Here is a 7,667-nt window from a genome sequence, read left to right as displayed (position 1 = left end):
AGGAATTATTAACTGTGGACCAGCTTGGAGCTCTTGGGAGCAGAGGGCATGTGACTCACAACAAAATTTGCTCATGGCCAAGTGGGATAGTTCTTAGACAGGTGTTTAACTCATGAAGCTGGCACCAGGGTGGTGGCATTTGTGCCCTCTGCTTGGCAGAGGGTCAAGACTGGAATACTCCAGGTTCCTCCTCTCTGCAGCCCTTCATCAGCTGATCGGAAACCTTGAATGTTTCCAAACAGGAACATAATTGGAAAAGCTTTGTCACATCTCTCCAAGTTTAAAAACTCAGTTCTAATCATCTGCAACATCATGACTGGCTCCAGAAATGAGATAGTACTCATTTATTAGATACCATCTACCTTGATACCCATAAGCTCTTCCTAAATATAGTGGAACTATAATAAGGAAAGTGATGTACTACAGTCTGTTATCTGATTTTGCAGCACTGAAGTGCCTTGAATAACCACTTTCAATATTAGTTTGGAAATAATGTCAATTACTGCTTCAGACCATCTCTATTTAACAAGCAGATTTCTGGAAGTGACCTGATAGCGTCAAACTTCTGTCATTTGTAAGTGGCTGACATCAGTTGGCCAAACACCAAACAGATTCGTTTGCAGTGACGTTACTGTTCTCTGTTTTGATCTTTAGATCTTTCTCCTTTAGGAGTGCTGCCTTGTAGACAGCACACTTCAGTTAGAAGTCCCTGTCTAGAGAAAGACTTTCAACTGCAGAGGTGTTTGACTATTTTCAAAGCTTTTTTTCATCAGAGATAAGATCTATACTTGCCTACAGTCAACATCTTTGAACCACCATCAGCAAAACAGAAGCTGTCAACAAACTGCATTAATAGTTTAGAAACATATTTAATTATTTATGGTGAAGCTTCAACATATTCTTGATATAAAACTGTAAAGGAGTTGCCTTGAGACACACTTCTCCCTGATCAGTGCTGTACCACTGGGAACAGTTTATAGGGCTTTTTTTTATCAGAGAACATCAGCAATATTTAGTTAACTTAGAAGAATTGTGTTAAAGGCACTTTGCATCCAGGGGTTGTGGTATTGTTTGGCTGCTGTTTGAGTATGCAGGAGTTGGCACAGGCTTATTAGGTTTCTGCCTGCAATACTGGCACAGTAGGGGTGCATGAAGTGCAGGTTACTTAGAAAGCATGGAAATAAGCTATTTTATTACAACTTCTCAGATAACACAATGAAACTGCCATGGTCTGAGCAGTCATACAGGTATCTGGGAACCCAGGAGCTGAGCCAAGGAGACTCAGTCTGCCACAGGACTGTCAGGTGGTGGGGAAAATAATCTGATCTTCCAAACTCAGGTTTACCAGGTATCAGAGGGGAACAGGAAGACATCAGCTTTCTTTGTAAATGCTTCTGGAGTTAGAGATGAGAAGTATATCTGGTCCTCAGTGATCTCAAAAAACTGTGAGTTAGAGATGTGCTAGGAATACAGTTAGTTTCTAAAAGCTGGTTTATCTATCCAGACAAGAACAGTATTTCCTTCCTGATGTCCATTAAAGGACCCTTGAAAGTGCAACATTAATTCATGTTGCAGCACCAATGAATCTGGTATTATAATTTACCCTACCAGATGTGTGTCTGTGGCTGTGTGTCATTCTCATCTGGAGATTGCACTATAGAGTCAGGGACACAGACTTGTGGTCAAGCTTGTCTCCTTAGCTTGCCCCAGGTTTAAATTAAAGTGGAAACCAGTATAGTTGGCATGAGGGCAAATGAGGAATATGGGCTGAAATGGTAATACAGATTTGCAGGAGATAAAAGCATGTTTCTCAGGAACACTCCTCTCACCACCAGCGTACCTCTTGGTGCCTGCTCTGGATACTTACCCTACCTTTCCAGGTCAATTTCTTCCCTTCTGCAAAAGAATCTTAGCATTTCCTGCATTCATAGCATTGCATCCAGATGTGTAATCCCACAGAATATCAGTGAACTTTCCCAAAAGCTCAAATTTACCAAGGCAGAAGATCTTGAATGCTCACTGATGCATCAGATCATTGCTAAACCTCAAAGCTGAAGATCACCTTCCTGAGGTCTAAGCTGGTGCCTGCTCCCACAGCCTTGGGATGAGCTTCATCTGCTCCAGAGGCATCCAGACATGTCACCTTTTGATGGAGCTTGGGTCACTGCATTAAATGCTTGATGGTCTAAGTCCTGTTCGTGAGGAAAACATCATAAACAGCAGGATAACTGGGCAGGTTCACAAGCAGATTTATTGCACTGTTCTTGGTACAGCCAGTGGAGAGGGGGAAAGGAGCCAAAAAGAAAAAAAGAAAAGATTATGAGTAGAGAATAGTGCAGTCTTACACAGTAGCAGAGCCAGAGGGAGTGAATTTCACAGCTTCTGCTGGGAGCTCATCTCTTTCACTACTGGTAGCCTATACCTGCTGTGCATCACTTTTATCTTTGACTCAAAGGACACTTCTGAAGAAGTTTCCTTCCCTGGCAATTTTTTAACTTGAAAATATAATCTAAGGCATTTCGAAGGGGAAAAAGGGACTCTGGACCCACTAGCGAGGATATTATCACACTATCCTCTGAAAAACAGTTTTATTCCCCTGTATGTGAAACAGAAGAGTACTGAAGGCAAGAGAAGAAACTCAGTGCTTACTCAGGTGCCAAATCAATGCACTTGGAAACCAAAGCAGCGGTTGGAGACAGATTTGTTTAGCAGTATGCCTGTGATTGTTTTTAGTCGCCTTGGGAGCTTTCACACCTGTGTGCTCTGAAGATCTAAGATGAGGTGAGGGTCTTACCTTTTACAGAAAGTAAGTTTCTTGCCTTTGTGCTTGCAGAGGAAATGTGATCCAAGGAATAATAACAGCTGAAGTCAAGAATGCTCTTTAGTTGCTGCTATTTAAATAGAATTGTTTGTTTGGATTTGGGGGAATCTGACTCATGCCATGTAAATATTTGAAGCTGGCAGCAGTAACCCAATTTTAAGTTTTTCCAATTAAATGTCCACAGGCTCTTAGCAAAATAATCATGGTGCTGACAATACACAGGGACTGAGTCTTCCCTATTTGTGCAAGAATTCATTGTAATGGCACACCTTTGACCTTTACTGTTTTGAAACCAAAGAACAAGAGGAAAAATAATGCCAAGCTCCAACTCTCCAACTAAAATCCTGCAAGAGCAGAGAGTTGGACTTGGTAATGGAGAGGTTTTATTCATCTTTCAAATTGAAACCCAGCTTTTCTAGCAACAAAACTACTTTGTAGGTAGGAAATGGAAAGTTTCTCACATTGTTTTCAGCCCAAAAGAATAGAAGGAAGGACAACCATTTGCCATTTTGCAGATATCTTATTTTGGTGCTACCAGAAATGTGTATCATTGAAATTATTATTGCATAAAAAGTCGCTAAAGTATGATATTGAGGCATGCCAAGAGCCACGCTTGTTGGGCAGCCTTTTGCTTCTGATGCGGAAAGCACATATGGAGAATCAGGTTCTTATGGAAGTCTTTCCTTTAGGTAGAGCATGTGAGCTCTTGGATAATTTTGTCTTACATGGCAAATTGACTATTGCTGTTCTAGGCAAATAGGCTATTCTAGAACAGCACTCTCTGCCATCACTGGGGTGGTTCCCAAAATAACCACCTTTCTTATAGGGACAAGTAGAGGGGAAGGTCATTTGCCTTTCTATTAACTGTGCACCTTGTGCATATACATGGTGATTCTGCACATATGAATTTTTTTCAGAGACCCTTATCATCCAGGGACAAGTTTTTAGACTAGTACTGCTGCTGTGAACCCAATAGATGACCATGCACATCCACCCCAATTCCTGCCCTGCTTACTTGTCATCTTGTAGCAGACAGCCTGGTTAAATTGAAAAGGAGCAGCAGCATTAGCACAACGACACTTCAGCACTCTGGCAAGAAACCTGCCTCTCCTGATGTTGTCAAGCTTGGGTGGGAGCGGGGCTGTGTGTTTGTGACTCACTTTGCTGCTGCACAACACGGTGCGGATTTTGAGGTGGTAAATGTGTTTTAGTCTCATTCAATCTGTAATTTACATTGACAGTTGTGTGCATCCCTGCCTTTCCTTAAACTGCAGAATCAAGGGCAATTAGTCTGGTTCAGAACATGACTGTAGAGCAGGCAATATGGGCTCTGGTAAAACAAGCATGCTTTTCCATTAAAGACATTTGCATAATTTAATTCAATTAAGCATTTTTTCATTTTTCAATGTTGTTTTCATTCACTGAGCTCTGTATTAATTGCTAATATAAAACAGAGCAAGAGTTTTCATTTTAAGGGCTTCCTCTGCCTTTTTAAAGTATGAAGCTCAAAGCACAGCACAATTTGGTAGCTTACATTCAGATATAGCTCAGTGCAGACCTCATCCTATTAAAGATGTTTGGTAGCTCAGAGGACACGGTAATTGTAGAGTGAATGCACGGTGCGTACAGCCTGTGAGATAGTCCTCTGGTTGCTATGCTGTTAAGTGCTTACCTAAAGCTGAACACCCATGTTAGCCACTCCCTCTCGCTGAGCTGGTGCTGGGATCCTCTCTGGTGCTGGGACCAAAGTAACTTCCTCCAAGGTCAAAACTGATGTGACAGAAGTAGTAAAGATAATGTTCATCTTTTTTGGTACCCTACATATTCTGCTCTGAGGGGCCAGTACCATACCCAAGGGCTGGATGTGGGCCTGCTCTGTGTGTTTTGACTCTATGCATTCGAAACACCATCACACAGAAGGAGAATGAATGAATCTTTTGTTTGCTGGGGGTTGAGCAGTCATACCAACATGCAGAAGCTTTTGGCCATGACAGTTGCTTTTGCTTTTGGGGAATAAGGGAAGACTGAATGCTGCCTGTGGTAGACACAGTGGAAAACTACTGCATGTGGGCCAGGGGATGCGGGTGTGGTGAGACTCTGGCACAGGTTGCCCAGAGAAGCTGTGCATGTCCGATCCCTGCAGTGTTCAAGGCAAGGCTGGATAGGGCCTTGGGTAGCATGGTTTAGTGGAGGGTGTCCCTGCCTGTGGTTGAGGGCATGGCCTAGATCTATGAAGGTCCTTTCCAGCCAAAACCATTCTGTGATTCCATGATGAAGTGATGAGTTTGGACCCTGGGATCTGACATGTTTCCTAACTCTCTGATGGAAAAACCTCAGGAGGAAGGAAAGGTGTGGTAGCTGCTGTGTATTTCATAGAACCATAGAATCATGGAATCATGGAATGGTTTGGCTTAGAAGGGACCTTCAAAGATCATCTGTTTCCAGCCCACCTGTCACAGGCAGGGACACCTTCCATTAGACCAGGTTTCCCAAAGCCCCATCCAACCTGGGCTTGAAGAGGGAAACCAGCAAGGTTTGGCTCTGAAGACAGAGAGGTGCTTTCTATGAAAACACAATAAAAAAACCCCAAAACCATGAAGCTTTGAGTGGAAGGAGTCATGGCCTGCAACAGTGTGTGCTGCTGGAGAAATTATTTACATACTTGGAAAATAACAGCCTTCAATTTTAGTTCCTTGTAGAAATAGTTTGCAATTTTATTAAATTCCTTGGGTGAAAAGAAGCAGCTATCCAGCCAATTCAGGCCAGGCTACAGTCCACAGCTCTGGTTTCCTTGTGCATCACTGTAGCACGGTGGTGGGTTCTCTGGTGCTGGGGTGGGACAAAGCAGGACAAAGCACCCTGAAGATGAGGACTGATAAAGCAGCAAAACAAAACCAACACGGAGAATATTGCAATCAGTAGACATTAAGTGAGTCAAGTGAACGTGGGAGTTTTCTCTGTTGGATAATTTGAATGAAGTACATTGTATTTGATTGTGTCAGTGAAAACATTCCCCCTCCCCCAGCAACATCATTAGTTTTCTTGAGTTTCCTCATACATTTATTTGCATAAAATGCAAACAAAATTTGTATGTTTGGCTACCTCTTTGTACTGCTGTACATAGATATAAGCTCTTTAAGGTAGGGATATTGTTATTTAACTGCTTGGTGCTTTCTGGTGGTGTTCTGATCTTTAGACACTACCACTGGAGTAATGAAATGGCGATGATAATAATGTTTTTGGGAGGGCACCTGCTGAAATTTCTGTTTGTGTTGTGAAAAATTTTTATTTACCAGATTGTGAAGAGATTATAAATTAGAGGTGGCCATTAAGAATCCCTGCATGTATTTCTCAAAGAGAGAAGGGTTCATAAAATCTACAGTGCTCCGTCAGGAAAATGACAATCATATGTGATTCAAGTGATATATGATATCCAAAAGCAGCAAATCACGAAGCCATGGCAGTTAGCAACAGCAATCAGGTGACAAAGAATGATGGATCAAGATGTGTTTCTGCAAAACATGTCCATTATGAGTGACAATTATTAATAAATATCACTGTTATCATGCATATAAATATCACATTAATGACCACATTTCTGCTGAGGAGCAGTCATATTTTAAATACAGTCTGTCTTTCTTGTCATTGTCTCAAGGCTGAGAACATATAGATCTGTGCAGCACGCAGCCAGGGAGCTGCTTCTGGTTATTGCTGCTGCCTCATGCCTGACCTTGCCCTCGTTGGGGCTTGGAGACTTGTTGCAGAAGGCTGCAGCTTAGCACTTAGCTGTCTGCACCTTGCAAGCCCTGGTGATAACTCCTCCAGAGGCTTAGCCTCCATCAGCCCCAGCTTCTGATGTTCCTGCTCTGCTCCCCATGCAGAGCTGGCTCTGTGGTGCATGGGGAGAGCTGTTGGGTCCATGATGCCATGGGGGGCATGCTGGAGGGGGATGGCTTGTGGAGAGTCCAACCAGCCACACAGCCTGGAGGCTGCAGCCATGGCACGAGCCAGGGTAGTGCTGCAGCCTGCCCAGCATGGCAGCCCACAGAGCCAGGGGCACACCAGCCTCTGCTTTGTGGCCTCCCTTACACTCCTGGGTTAATGCAGTGAGGAAACTGCATGGACTTCACCACCCTTTGAGAAGGAGCTGAGATTCCTCCTTTTCTATCTTTAAAACAGGAATCCAAGCCTTATTCTGTGCCCTTCCCCCCCCCCCCCTCCCCCCCCAATATTTGCAAATGGTTATTTTTCAGTCTCAGTTTTTGTAAATTGCAAGTGTTTCTGAGGATGAGAAATCTGACAGCTCTTACCTGGAAGGTGCTCTATAATCCCAAAGGTAGGAAAAATTATAGTCAGAAATAAAAAGAAAAAATGTCAAAGATATTTATCTGTCATCAGAAACCCCACTCTGGAAAAAATACATTAGAAGGAAGGGGAAACCCTAGAAAAGAGTAAGGGAAAGATGGGTGTAAAACCAGGATGTTTTTAGGTCACAATTGCTCTGAAATGAACATTTCCCCCCCATCAATAACTGAAACCTAAAAAAGGCAAAAGGCATCTTGCAGATATCCTTAAGTGGAAAACACCCTTTAAAGTATGTCTGATAGTGATCTCAGAAACAGCTGCCAGTCCTGGCAGACAGCGGCAGTCCGAGCACGCTATTCTTAGACCAAGAAAGCTTAAGTGGGTCGAGTTACAATTGGTACTTGTAAACACAGCCCACACTGCAATCAGAAATCAATACGAGGTCAGAAGTTTGTGTTATGCTGAATCAGCAAGATTAAATGAACGGGGCTGATTTAGCCTCCAACCCCCCTGTTCTTTTGGTTCATCTCCATTCTTCTCA

This window comes from Melopsittacus undulatus, chromosome 2, assembly GCF_012275295.1.
Source record: "Melopsittacus undulatus isolate bMelUnd1 chromosome 2, bMelUnd1.mat.Z, whole genome shotgun sequence".
In the NCBI taxonomy this organism is placed as follows: Eukaryota; Metazoa; Chordata; class Aves; order Psittaciformes; family Psittaculidae; genus Melopsittacus; species Melopsittacus undulatus.
The sequence above is the reverse complement of the archived record's forward strand: the minus strand, read 5'-3'. Positions refer to the sequence as shown.